This window comes from Saccostrea cucullata, unplaced genomic scaffold, assembly GCF_032062105.1.
Source record: "Saccostrea cucullata isolate Sc308-1 unplaced genomic scaffold, CSIRO_AGI_Scuc_v1 ctg5880, whole genome shotgun sequence".
Taxonomy (NCBI): Eukaryota; Metazoa; Mollusca; class Bivalvia; order Ostreida; family Ostreidae; genus Saccostrea; species Saccostrea cuccullata.
In genome coordinates this window covers 23877-37936 of record NW_026929082.1, presented here as the reverse complement: position 1 = coordinate 37936, position 14060 = coordinate 23877, and the positions used below count along the sequence as shown (strand labels likewise).

Genomic DNA, 14060 nt, shown 5'->3' with positions numbered 1-14060 from the left:
CCTCAGTGAACTCATTGAACTAGAATGGGGCATATTACATGTATGGTATCAAAACATTTCATGACAATGTATTATAAGATGGAATAAATCTTTTACACTAAATGTTCTGGACACTATGTCGAAGACGTGAGTTGAGGCCTGTGGACCTTTGTTTTTAATAATAACTGTTGTTGAAGCTCGTGTTCTCTTTTTTCAGGGAATGAGAAAAACCATAAAGGTATCTCGTTAACATTATTAAGTTTGAATTGGTAATAATAATCAGTACTTCTTTATTAAAACTTCGTGATAATCATATCGGGAATATGATAGTGAACATTTTGTTTTCATTATTTCCCTAAAGGGTAAGTTGATCAAACCTCACTCTGAGTTTTATTTTCTTATTACATAAATGTGCAATTAAAATCTGAGTCTAAATGTTGAATGTTTTCTAAGACCAAAGCAGCATCTAAATTTTGTTACAGAGTAATTTTTTGATTTCATTTATACACAACAAGATTGCCACTTTTCATAAGTATTAAGAATAAAATAAATTTTTGTGAAAGTGCAAGGATGTGTCAATCTTATAGATGAAATAGGATTTTTTTAATATATTTTTGTGTGAAATGCTATTAAAATATATGTCATACTATTATATAGAAAATATTAACTTCAAATCTGTTTCTATGCACCTTTAAATGTTTTCTAAGACCAAGATAGCATTTGAATTTTCTTACAATATTTTTTTGATTATGTGTGCAAGATCGTCCTCATGAATCCGTACGATCAAATCCATTCACAATTACTTTCTATTAACTTTTTATGCCACCATAAACGAAGTGTGGCGGTTTATAGCTTCTGTCCGTCCATCCGTCTGTCTGTCTGCCTGTCTGTTAGTTTGACCTAAACCATAAACCATAGGTCTGAAAGAAATCCCCTGAAACGAATATTATTGTTTATACATAAGAGACTGACTTATAGATCTACCCTTTTAATAAATGTTATTAGTGATCCTTAAAGTAAAACACCAAAGCAAATTAATAAAAAGCTTTGTAATTTTCTTGCTTTTCTTACTAGTAATAAATCTTAATATATTTCTTGTCTGTGTATCTTAAATGGTAAAACAGCTACATACATGTATTTTTATTAAATTCTAAATAATACCTTTATTGTCCCCCGCTTGAAAATTGGGGGATATTAATTTGGGTTTGTCCGTCCGTCTGTCCGTCCGTCCGTCTTTCTGTCTGTCTGTAACGCTTTCGTTTCCACACGATATCTCGAGAACCCTTTAAGCTTTTGCAATGAAATTTAGCATAGCAACTCCCTATGGACTAAGGAAGACCTCTATTGATTTTGAGGTCAAAAGGTCAAAGGTCAAGGTCATAAATAAGCAAATTCTGTCTGTTATATCACTTTCGTTTCCACACGATATCTCTAGAACCATTTGAGCTACTGCGATGAAATTTTACATAACAACTCCCTGTGGCCTAATGAAGACCCCTATTGATTTTAAGGTCAAAAGGTCAAAGTTCAGGGTCGTAAATTTATACATTCTCTCTGTGTGTAACACTATCATTCCCGGGCGATATTTCAAAAAGATTTTGAGCTTATGCAATGTAATTTTATACCAAAACTCCCTAGGACCTCGCTCATCCCTCTCAAAGTGCCCCGCCCCGTTTGTTTTATTAGTATTTATAGTGTTACATGTCGCTATTTTTAGCACAGGGGCATGAGGAGAGTTATTGCGTAAAAAACAGGTTCTCGGCGGACTTTATGTACTTATTACATCTATTAGAACTGTTTAATAAAGGCTAAATAAATCAAACACCATGGATTGTGTAACATTTTGAGAATATACCGAACATGAATATATACATGTATGTGACTTTAGTTCTGCATATACTTGACGCAATGTAAGGCGATTCCATGGTCTAATGTTATGTCTCTCGCTTCACATTTGAGAGGTCCCGGGATCGAATCTCGGCCGATCCTTTTTTTTTAAATACTTTTCTTTTTTTTTTACTAAATGATAGTATTCAGCATGTGAAATGAAAAATTTATGAGGTTATAAAATCATCATTACAGTGTGATAAATATTCCATATAAAAAGAATCTTCTATTCACAAAATAAAGAATAAGCAATCAAATCTTTATATTGACATACATGTATTTTATTTGCTTCAGTATACATGTATACATTTAATAATTCTACAAATTCCGTCAGGGGGATCCGACTTTTTCCCTAAGCGGGGGACACGAATTCTCTGAAATAGCTTGTTAAATTTACAGTGATGATATATAACTGTCTACTGAAAGTATATTTTTGTCTCCAATTCAACAAATTATACATGTAGCTATATGTTGCCTCATACTCTGGTAGTAGATGTACATGTTTGATAATTCAATAACTTTTTAAAGAATGCTTATCAATATATGATAATTACTCGTAAAACGTAAAAATGGGACAAATCCAAATATCTCAACTCAGTATAAAATGTATCATAAATCAAGCTATATTTGTCATCCCTAAAATTCAACAGATAAAAACCAAGCACAGATTAACATTATTTTTAATTAATCACACAGCAGTATTTCAGGTTCCACTTTAGTAATGGAATATTTTAAGTAATGCTGGTGCGACAGTGGGGTGAAGTATTGACTACTATGAAATATATCAAGTCTATTTCATTTCAAACTATTCCTTAAAACCTCACAATCAAAATAAATGCATATGGCAAACTATGAAATGATTTTTAATAGCATATACTTTACTTACACTTACTGTGAAATCACAATTTTCGTGCGGGTTTATCTTTCGTTAGTTTCGAGGTAAGAGTAAGAAGAGACCCACTAATTCATGTCCACCACGAAATGTAAAATATAACATACATATCTATTCAACAATACTTCACCAACGAAATCAAATCCAACGAACCAAATTTTTCCCCTCAAACCACGAAAATTTTACCCCAATATATATATAAATATAATATTTAATTTTACAGTATATGTAGATTATTCAAATACTAAGTGATATAAGAGAATAGTGGTAATTTAGGTGTGTACCATTTTTTTTTTACAAGAAATTCAGAAATAAAAATAATTTAAGTGTGTACCATTTTTTTTTTACAAGAAATTCAGAAATAAAAATAGCATTCAAACTTATTTACAAATGTACATGTTCTTTCAATTTTTAAATTCATTTGATGATAAAAATCTCTTCTAATTTATAAAAATTAAGCAAATTTTCTAAGACATAAAAATTAAATTCTATAAAATTATTATAATGATTGAACATTAATATCCTTTTTCATTACAGGCTTTACTATTTATCACTTGTTCATTCAAGATTTATTTGACAAAGTTGGAATATTCTTTGTATTCCTCCGGATCATCAGCTGACTCTGGAGTCACTCCCTTTGCTGCCAATTCTTCCAACACTCGATCAAGGTAGGTACTGTCTGGATAACCAAACCTGTAAAAAAAAATTAATAACACGATCAGAGCTTAGAGTTATTACACTGTTAAAGTTAATATGGCATCCCATCTTTGTAAAATGTAGGCATCTTTAGAAATTTTACATGTTTGAAATGAATATCTTACAAACAACAAAAATTAAATTGATGATCATACTAGCAACTGACAGTTCAAAACACTTTGCTTGTTTGCAATCTTCCGATCGACTGGCAAAAATTGGCCGACTCAAATTTTTTTTATTACATTTCAGGACACGATACTTTCCCATTTATATTCCTATTATTGCGTCAACAAATATTTTGAAATTTTCAAAAAAGATTTTCTCACTTACATAAGGACCCAACATTTACATCCTTAGTCAAGAGAGGACAAACAAACATTTTTTTAAAGATTGAATACTTATTCAACCCAAGATTTTTAAAGTTAGGACTCTTTTTTCATTATCATGGAAAATTATTCAATATTAAATATAAAACATATGTGTATGGTATTGCGTCCCATTTTCAAAACAAATTACTTATTACAAACAAAAAATACCTTTGAGGTCCCCCATCAACTCTAGTTTTTTGGTGTATATCATTCCAAGTAATAACACCGTCGTGACCTGTAGTTCTAGAGCGACCAATGGTAAAGACTAGTTGTCTGCTGAATGCTACATTTAGCAACTTTGCTACCAGACGTCCTCTCTCATTGTTAGGGAGATAACCAGAGCGACTTAATCCTTTATACCATTTACCAGGGGTTGGGTGATCAGGCTGTGAATATTAATATTTCACTTCTCAAGTATCATTTTTAAATCTTTTAAAAATAAAAATTCAAGTTAGTTAAGAAATTTGTGTCAAACTATAGATAAGGTTGACATACAAATTAAGAAATATCTTACCCCCTGAGATCCACTATGAAATGTGTATGTCACAATAATACAGCTATTGCAGTCACTGAAACCTTCTAATCTTTGATGACCTTTTCTCATTGACATTGTCCCTAAAGGCTGATCCCCCTTCATTTTCCCATAAATCTGACCACAACTTGGACAGATTGGCTTGCACTCAAAATACTGCTCGATACATTCTATGCAAAAGATGTGGCCACATTTTCGCAATCGTCTTAGATTTGTTGGTGTATCCAGACACACACAACAGTTTTTCTGTTCTTGTGTCAAGTCTGAAGACTTGATTGTTTTGCTCCATGGTTGGGGGGCCTCAAAGAATGTTTTGGGTACAACCTGAAAACCCCCTTCTTCAATTAATCTAAGAATGCTTTCTCGGCAGCCTCCTCTTTAACAACAACTTTGAGATGTGTCAGTAAAGAGCGCGTTGCTTTCACAGCCTTGTAAAAATTCCGAGCACGTTTCTATTGGTGTTTGGTAATTGTTTACCCCTGTGAGATGAATAGCATAAGTATTAAAAGGTAAAACCATAAAACAATCTGTAGGCCTATGCATCCAATTTTCAACACAGTTTTCTCCATTCAGTATTTTTAATTACATTATCTACATACCATCATTATTAATAGCATCATATACCTATAGACTGTGCATTATACACATGAACATAACAATATTATGAAAGGGGAATGGGGTTAACTTATGCTAAATACAGGGGGGGAAGGCATTCACGTATATATCTATCTGTAATCCAATATGTGTACATATGTTATTAAGTGAAATGTAAGAGAAATGTACAGAGCACCCCCCATAGAATGGAATGACCTGACACCCCTTGAAAATAGATTGTTCCAAGGGTATATAAGTCAGTGCAATTAGCAGATGCGGTGAATTGCGTTGAAGTCAGACGGTGGAGAAGTTACAGAGAAGACGACGACAAACAAACGTAAGGCTAGGGTAGAAATAGATAAGCACACCAGCGGTAAGGTATAAGGGGAATTAATTTGAGAGTCAGGAGGTAGTAGGTCTAATAAGATCGAGGCGCCTGATTCTCTATATTAATAGGAACCCTTTTACCAAGAATACGCGGTGAAGTTACCTAGTCACATTTAAATAATTATATAGCCCTCGGTAAAGCCTCTGATAGTTTAATAATTTTCGAATTATATACAGAATCATTATACTCAGGAAGAGTAAAGGAAAATTATCAGATCGAACCTTACATAGGGATACAGAAAATAAGCTGCGGCGCTTTGGTACAATAAGCCAACCAGTTTTCACCAAGAGACATTTGACACCAACCCCTCCCTTTTATAATATGTGACCATTATACAACCAGTATACAGACATCTACCTACTCTTGATTTGAGCAAGAACGTTTCAGATGCACGGCCCAAGGATTATTCATACGGTAAAACAGTAATGAAACCTGCAACGTATGATGGGTCGGGGTCATGGATCGATTATAAAGCCCATTTTGAAGCATGTAGCGATATCAACTCATCGAACTCACAACAGAAAAGTTTGTACCTTGCAGCCTGTTTAAGAGGACAGACTCAAACGGTCCTTGGTAATATGCGACCAGGTGCATATAGAACCTATATGGAGCTGTGTGACGCATTGGAATCAAGATTCGCACCTGCAAATCAAACTGAACTTTATCGAGCTATCCTTCGAGAAAAACGTCAAAAACCGAGTGAATCTTTGCCAGAACTTGGTGAAAGCATTCGACGATTGGCACATCTCGCTTATCCAACGGCAACCAGAGAAGTTACGGAGATGATAGCCAAGGATCAATTTGTAGACGCACTGGCTGATTTTGATATGCAACTTCGCATTCAGCAATCAGACCAAAGTCATTAAATGATGCAGTACGCCTTGCCGTGGAAATACATGTAGAGGCCTTCTGTAGAGCAGAGCGCCAGAGAAGAGGAGACGGTGGGTATGTCAGGAACACAAGCAATAACAAAGTATCACCTACTGCTCAACAAGACTCGATGGTCAGGGAAGAACTAAGGCAATTGAGGGATGAAATACAGGCTTCCCTAAAAGATGTGGAAAAGAAAATTGCTAATGTCTCAACAAAAGAAACACTCACCACTTCAAGTTCTTTAAGCAAGCAAGGCAAGTTTCCTTTTAAATGCCATAATTGCGGAAGAAAAGGACATATGGTGAAAGATTGGTTTGTGAGAAACAGTCAGGATGAATCTAAGATACCAAAAAACAGACTTGAAGAATTCGACCAGCCTGAAGGAAAATACAGATTCACAGAAGAAGAGATGTTCAATAGTTTCCAGCACAACCTCACTGAAATTTGACCAAGACATACAAGAATCTGGTTTGTTTATTAAGGCGATGGTAAATGGAACTCGGTGTAATTTGTTGTTAGACACCGGGGCAACTCTTACTATTTTATCAGATCAGTTGTATGCTAAAATAAACAAGACCGGGGAAACTGGACTTTCACCAGTTACACAAAGAGTCGTTGGTGCTGATGGTGCTCCTCTTAATGTACAGGGGAAAGGAGTATTCTACATAAAACTTGGTTCTCAAAAATTTGAAACACAGGCAGTAATAGCTAACATCAAAGCAGATGGTATTATAGGTTTAGATTTCTTACAAACAAACCAATGTCTTGTCGACTTTTGTAAGACCAAGATGCATGTTCATGGAGTAGAACATGAATTAGAACTCTATTTCGCGTTAGTCTTTGTGAAACCAAATCTATTCCTCCCAGAAGCGAAATGGTATGTCCGGGTCAAGTGTTGGACATACCAAAACTTTCACAGATATCTTTGTTGATTGAACCCTATGCTAAGTTTCAAGATAGTGGAAAAGCCGTGGTGGCCAGATCTCTTGTTAATTCATCTGAGAAATTGGCAGTCAGACTTATGAACATATCTAGTCAGTCTCAGGCAAGCTGTAAGAACACAGTAATAAGCTTGACGTCCCCAGTAAGAGAAACATTTATGCTTGAAAAAGAAGGCATTGGTAATAAATTTACCTCTGAAGAAGACAAAGGGACCGTTCCTGAGCATCTAAACGATTTATTTGATAGTACAAAAACTGAGATATACAGGGAACAGATGACAAAAGTGAAAAGAGTACACCCAAATCGACAAAAGACTGACCAGAATAAAACACCAAAAAGTGTGGAAGATGAGGAAGATTGGCGGAAGGATCCTGATCAACTTCTGTTTGAGGAAGTGGACTTAGAAGCTGGCAGAACGTACCGAGAGAAGACATCTCCAGTTTTACCAGGGGTTAAGCGAAGAAATGCTAGCGTCCGAGAAACCGTGACAATAGATTTGCCTACAACAACTGAAGAAGTAGTGGAACCTAGCGACAGTGTTTCCGATGTCCAAAATGCACCTTTTGATGAACAACACTGTGTTTGCTGTCAGAAGAAAGTAAAGAGAGTTCATGTTGAAACGCAAACTGATGCAATCAAGGCAGAAAAGAGTCACCAGAAAATTATCAGGGTCACGAGGAAATTTGAAAAAAGATGGTGAAGTAGTCGAGCGATTGGAAGAGGAATACCTTTCGGATGAGAATAAACCGAGGCCCAGTGTCGCAGTAGGTGGTAGCACAAAAAAGATCCCCCAATGCTCAATGGCCCTACTGCCGGGCATAGGACAAAATTTGCAGCTCTCCGTCGACAAGTGGTGGCGTCTCCATATGAGTAAAAAATTTTCGATAGGGACGTTAAACAATATTCAATCAATCTGCCTGTAATAGCCGGGACAAAAATTGTTATATTTCTACTGTTTATACTGTGACAGCTATTAAGCCGCTAACGATTTTAGTCTTTTTAGAGAGCCAAAATTGTTGCATTTCGTATGCTGTGTCAAACGGATTTAATAGACAAACATGCGAGTACGGGGTAAAAGAGAAGAAATCTGCTTCTTCATAGATTCAATTTTGACTAAGGGTTGTGAAATGTTGAATAATTAATTCTGATTTCTAACTCAGATAACTCTGTGAATACTTAATACTTATAATGTAGCTGACTCGGACACTATTCTCAAACACGTTGTATAGTCAGACATGGATTTAAAATGTTAATTACTTACATGGAAGTGCCGAAGACTCAAATAAGCTTTTCTGATCAAAATTGACCATTGTTTGTCGCGTTGTTGGCGTCGCCTTAAACTTTAAACAGTTCCATTTTTTCAGAACTGAGGAAATTTGAACAAAACTTGGCAAAGAGTATTGTTGGGTGACGGGAATTTAAAATTGTTCTAATAGAGAGCAAAACTTTTTTCAAAGGTATAATTAAAACAATATTTACAAGTAAAAAAAAAAAGGAAAGGTTCATATAAAACTTTTCTCAAGAAAAATAGCACCAGAAAAGAGGACAATTGTGTTTAAGTTTTAATATCATGTGTAGATCCAACTTTTGTCAAATTATGACACCGAAGTTAAGATCGAGCCACGATGTTGAATGAAATTTTTCTTTGAATATTTTCTTCTCTAGAATATCCAATCCTAAATAGTTCATATGAAAATGTACGTATTCTCTCTGCAGATTCAAGTATGTTTAAATCATAACCCCCTGGATTAGGATTGGTCCACATTGGGAAGTTTTATATAGGATTATATAGGAAAAGTGTTTTAAAAATTCCATAAACAGCCCCTAAGGGGACACTTACTATGGATTTACAATTCATGTCTTCCTTTTACAAACGATGCTCTATAACAAATTTGGTTTAAATTAATGCAGGGGTCTGAGAAGTAAATGTTTAAACATTCATGATTGAGGAAGACACATGACGATGGACGAAAACAGATTGCAATAGGTGACCTTAAAAGAGGAAAACAAACGACAGTAAAATGTATTTACCCGCGCCTAAAACAGGAACGGCTATGGAGTAGTACTTTGAATCATCTGCAGTTTTTATAATTTCCTGGATCATTTTATTCAATGTTCTTTCGAAGTTCATGGGGTCTTTTGCGAAGTCTTTGGTCCATCTTGGTGTAACTGCATGAACAATGATTTTCCATAGGGAATGTCCAGTAATTTTCTGCAACAAAATTTGTCCAATCTTCTTTCTTCCAGAGCTTGGACTTTCAGGCTGTGAAGGGATCATTTTCAAAATTTCTCTGGCAACTTGACCGTTTGATGAGCAGTATTCATCTTGAGGACAAACTACAATGTCTGCTGTAACATCTGTAATATTTCCTAGATGAACTTTGATTGTAAGCTTATCTGATATTTTGATAATGGAATCAACAGCCATTGGATGTTTGCTAAATTCACTTCCGTCAGCTGATGAAATTTTTTTGTCATCTGGTGGTAATGCCTTCCCAAATGTCTAGCGTTTCTGAGGACACTGTGGTATTAATGCATGAAATAGATGAAGCTCCTTGCTGGAATATTGCTTGCATTGCACTAACAAGGGAACGATCACCGTCAACAAGGTGAATTTCTTTGAGACTCCGAAAGGGATACCGTGTGCTGAATGTCATGACTGCTTTGTAATATTGCTCTGCAAGCTTATCTCTAGGGACACCAAATATACCTGAAAGGATTTTTTATAAATCCTTTTCACTTATAAATTAAAAAATAAGATACATTTTTACATTTGTTTAGAATAAAAATAGAGAATAAACAAGAGGCCCAGGGGCCACAGCGCTCACCTGAGCACATCGACTAGGAAAAAGCACATATCAGATCAGAACTGGAAGTTTACTGAGGGTGGGGGGAGGCTTGAATTTTAACACCCCAGGGGATCATGATTTGAACGAATTAACTAGAATCTACACTACCTGAAAATGATTCCATATAAATATTAATAATCATGGCTTTGAAGTACTTGCAAAGAAGATTTTAACCCTCTTCCCCGCACTCACGCATTTTAACGCACATACCATTTCCTATTTTTAACGCAAAATCACGCATTTACCGTTTCCCCGCAATCACGCATTTTCACGCACTTTAAAACGTTAATTTAATCTTCAATTTATTGCCAAATTCCAACTATTTTATACTTGCTTAAATCTCATAAAGTAAGAAAAGTTATTTTCTAATTAAAATATAAGGTCAAAAAATTAAAATTGTGAATTAATATTTCTATGATGCGAGGATTCAGTGTATGTTGCAAAACAATTCATTGAGTTGTAAAGAGTTAAATGGTTTCCCTGCATAAACCTATGTAAAACTTTTGTCGGCCATTTTTGCCCCACTCTAGCCCTGGGGGTCATGATTTGAACAAACTTGAATCTACACTACCTGAGAATAATTTCTTATGAGTTTCGTCTTTCCTGTCTCAGTGGTTCTTGAGAAGAAGATTTTTAAAGATTTTTCCTGCATATTCCTATGTAAAACTTTGATCGGCCATACTGGCCCCACCCTACCCTAGGGTTATGATTTGAACAAACTTGAATCTACGCTACCTGAGGATGATTTCACATGAGTTTCATCTTTCCTGTCTCAATGGTTCTTGAAAAGAAAATGTTAAAGATTTTTCCCGCATATTCCTATGTAAATCTTTTAACGGCCATTATGGCCCCACCCTAGCCCCGGGGATCATGAGTTGAACAAATTTGTATGTACACTACCTGAGGATGATTCCACATGAGTTTCATCTTTCCTGTTCCTATGGATCTTGAGAAGAAGATTTTTAAAGATTTTTCCTATATATTCCTATGTAAAACTTTTATCGGCCATACTGGCCCCAACCTACCCCTGGGGGTCGTGATTTGAACAAACTTGAATCTACACTACCTGAGGATGATTCCACATGAGTTTCATCTTTCCTGACCCAGTGGTTCTTGAGAAGAAGATTTTGAAAAATTTTTCCTATGTATTCCTATGTAAAACCTTGATTAGCCATGTTGGCCCCACCCTACCCCCAGGGGTCATGAATTGAACAAATTTGAATCTACACTACCTGAGGATGATTCCACATGAGTTTCATCTTTCCTGGCCCAGTGGTTCTTGAGAAGAAGATTTTTTAAAAATGCCATTAATTTTTCTCTAATTCATAATTATCTCCCCTTGGAAAAGGGCGTGGCCCTTCTTTTGAGCAAACTTGAATCTCCTTTACCTAAGGATACTTTGTAGCAAGTTTGGTTGAGTTTGGCCCAGTGGTTCTTGAGAAGAAGATGAAAATGTGAAAAGTTTACAACGACAACAACAACGACGACAACGACAACGACAACAACGACAGACGACGGACAAATTTATATCAGAAAAGCTCACTTGAGCCTTTGGCTCAGGTGAGCTAAAGAGTAAAAATTATCCTACTTTTAATGGACGTTTGCGAGAAGCACTGAAAGTTGACGGGTTATACTTTGACATTAAAACCTGCGTAATGCATGAAGGCATGGATATGAAAATTAACAGTTGTTACTGCCATGGTATAGGGGGCAATAACGGTAATGACCAATACAAGATATGACTGGAGACAGAACACAATTGCTTAAAATACCTTATTCATAAAATAATGTATTTTGTTTTCGTTCATTTCTCCAAAGAAATTAAATAAAAAAGGAAAAAAAAATTTGGAAGGCAAACGTGGCAAGTCTCAAGGAAGGGAGTTGAGACAGGAGTTTTGCCGCTACCTTCCTAGAAATTGAAATGGCACATTGTTATCGTTTTAGTAATTGGTAAGCTAAATATTTATATCGAAAAAGAGCTTCCGTATATTTTCCTAATGCAAAAAGTAAGCCGTTTATTGTAAAAGTCAGTGCTTGTCGCAGAAGTCCAACGGGAAACATTGTATTTCTTTCAACAATGTTGGATCCCACATGCAGCCCAACAGCAAATAGAAATCAATCAACTCAGTCATAATATTATGCTCCATCTTTGTTTTCACATTGTGTGTCAACTTGTGACCAGTAGTAGCTTTCCGTTTTGATTTTCGCTTGCATAAATGTCTGCATGTGATATAATTATTAAGAGTTCAAAATTTTATTCTTCCAATGTTAAACTTTAGTCCATAATTTATTCATATTGAAAATTAAATAGAAAAAATTAACGGTTAAATTATATATTTTACTCGAATTTTGAGACCCTTACCCGAGCTTATGGGAGGAAATGCAATTGACTTCATCCCCAACTCATCTGCCTTTCTAAATGTGACCTCTACGGACTCAAAGAGATCACGTAGACAACGATCTTTGTCAGAATAGTCACTCCATCTTGGTCCAACTGTGTGAATCACATACTTATAGGATAGTTTTCCAGCGGATGTCACAGCACATGTACCTACTGGTATAGGGCCATGCCTCCTTATATAGTTCTTGCTTTCTTCATCAAATGCATAACCTGCAGCTTCTGATATCGCAGCAGCAACTCCTCCACCATGCCAGAGATTTTCATTTGCAGCATTGACAATGCAATCCACATTTAAGTGGGTAATACTTTCTTTGTAAATCTTTATCTTCAAACCCTCAGGAGTCTTCAACTCAATCTCTGTTAGCCTGTTAGTGTCATTTTCAGACTTAGATGTTGTGTGAAAACTTTCATCAGTACTGTATCTGCTTCTAAACACAGCATCTAATGCTTCTGTTTTTTTAGTCTTTGTAAACTTACGTCCTACCCTTCTGGTTACTTTACCGGACAATTTCTGATCCAACAAACCTCTCACTTCTAAAAGTTCAGTATAACTATAACATATGATTTCAATGCCGTCCTCTCTATATAAAAGAAAGACATTTGGATGCTTCTGTTTTATTTCTCCTATAATCTGATGAATATTAATGTCTTTGTTCCTTATTGCAATGACATCAGAGTTCATCATTTGTACATATCTTAGTTCCTCATAAAACTTTTTCTCAGTGAAATTTCCTTCATCAGCAGACACAACACAAATTAGGGAACCATCAGTATATTGAACATTAGCTACTTTTTTAAACCAGTAGTGTTGGTTTGCAAAGTAAATGAATGCTTTGAAATCCCTTTCATTCATAGGAAAGTTGATAATGTATTGTCACATATCTGAATTACTAGTACTTCCGTGTTTCCTCCCTTTGTCGTCTGTTTGTGGATTAGCTTCTTTAAGTTCATCCTTACCTTCGCCTGCTGACAAAATACAGTGTCGATTAAACAATTTTTATATTTTATGACAGTGCGCTAATTCTTGTAAAATATTTTTTTTTTTTTAAATCACTAGAATGATTGACATTCAATTAAGTTTAACTTAGAAATGCAGTAAATAACCAACCATTATTCAGTAATATTTACATTTCCAATGTTTTTGTGCGAGATAAAATTACAAACAGTTGATGTACTTTATTTCTACATGAATATACTGGTTCATCAATAGGCGCGATTAAAAAAAATCATGTGCAGGGCGGGACAAATAGGTAGAGAGAAGCAGGACTTGTAGCACGTAGCTTGGCACGACCATGTAAATATAAGGAATAACTGTCAGATTTTTCGATTTCATTACGATGATCAATCGATTAGCTTGCGTGATAAGTTTATGCATAAACGCCTTCGGCGTTTATGCAAATCATCACGCAAACCAATCGATTGATCACATCATGAAATCGAAAAATAAGACAGTTATTCCATAAATAAAAGATTTTCAGACTTCTAGAAAAAATGTGACGCTGCATTAGCTGTAGCTTTCTATTTGAGAAAATTCGGACAGAAAAAGCAGAGAACTACAGATCCATGCGTTGTAAAAACCTTCGATTTACGCTGCTGATGTTTTGTCGCTCACTTTAGGTATTATTTCTTATTTTTATGTTTTCCCCAGATTTATAATTG

At 35.4% G+C, this 14060-nt stretch overlaps 1 pseudogene; it reads right to left on the bottom strand.

Moving 5' to 3' along the window:
* Positions 1-3193: 3193 nt before the first annotated feature.
* Positions 3194-13254, bottom strand: LOC134279746 (protein mono-ADP-ribosyltransferase PARP14-like; annotated as a pseudogene).
* Between the last annotated feature and the right edge of the window lie 806 nt (positions 13255-14060).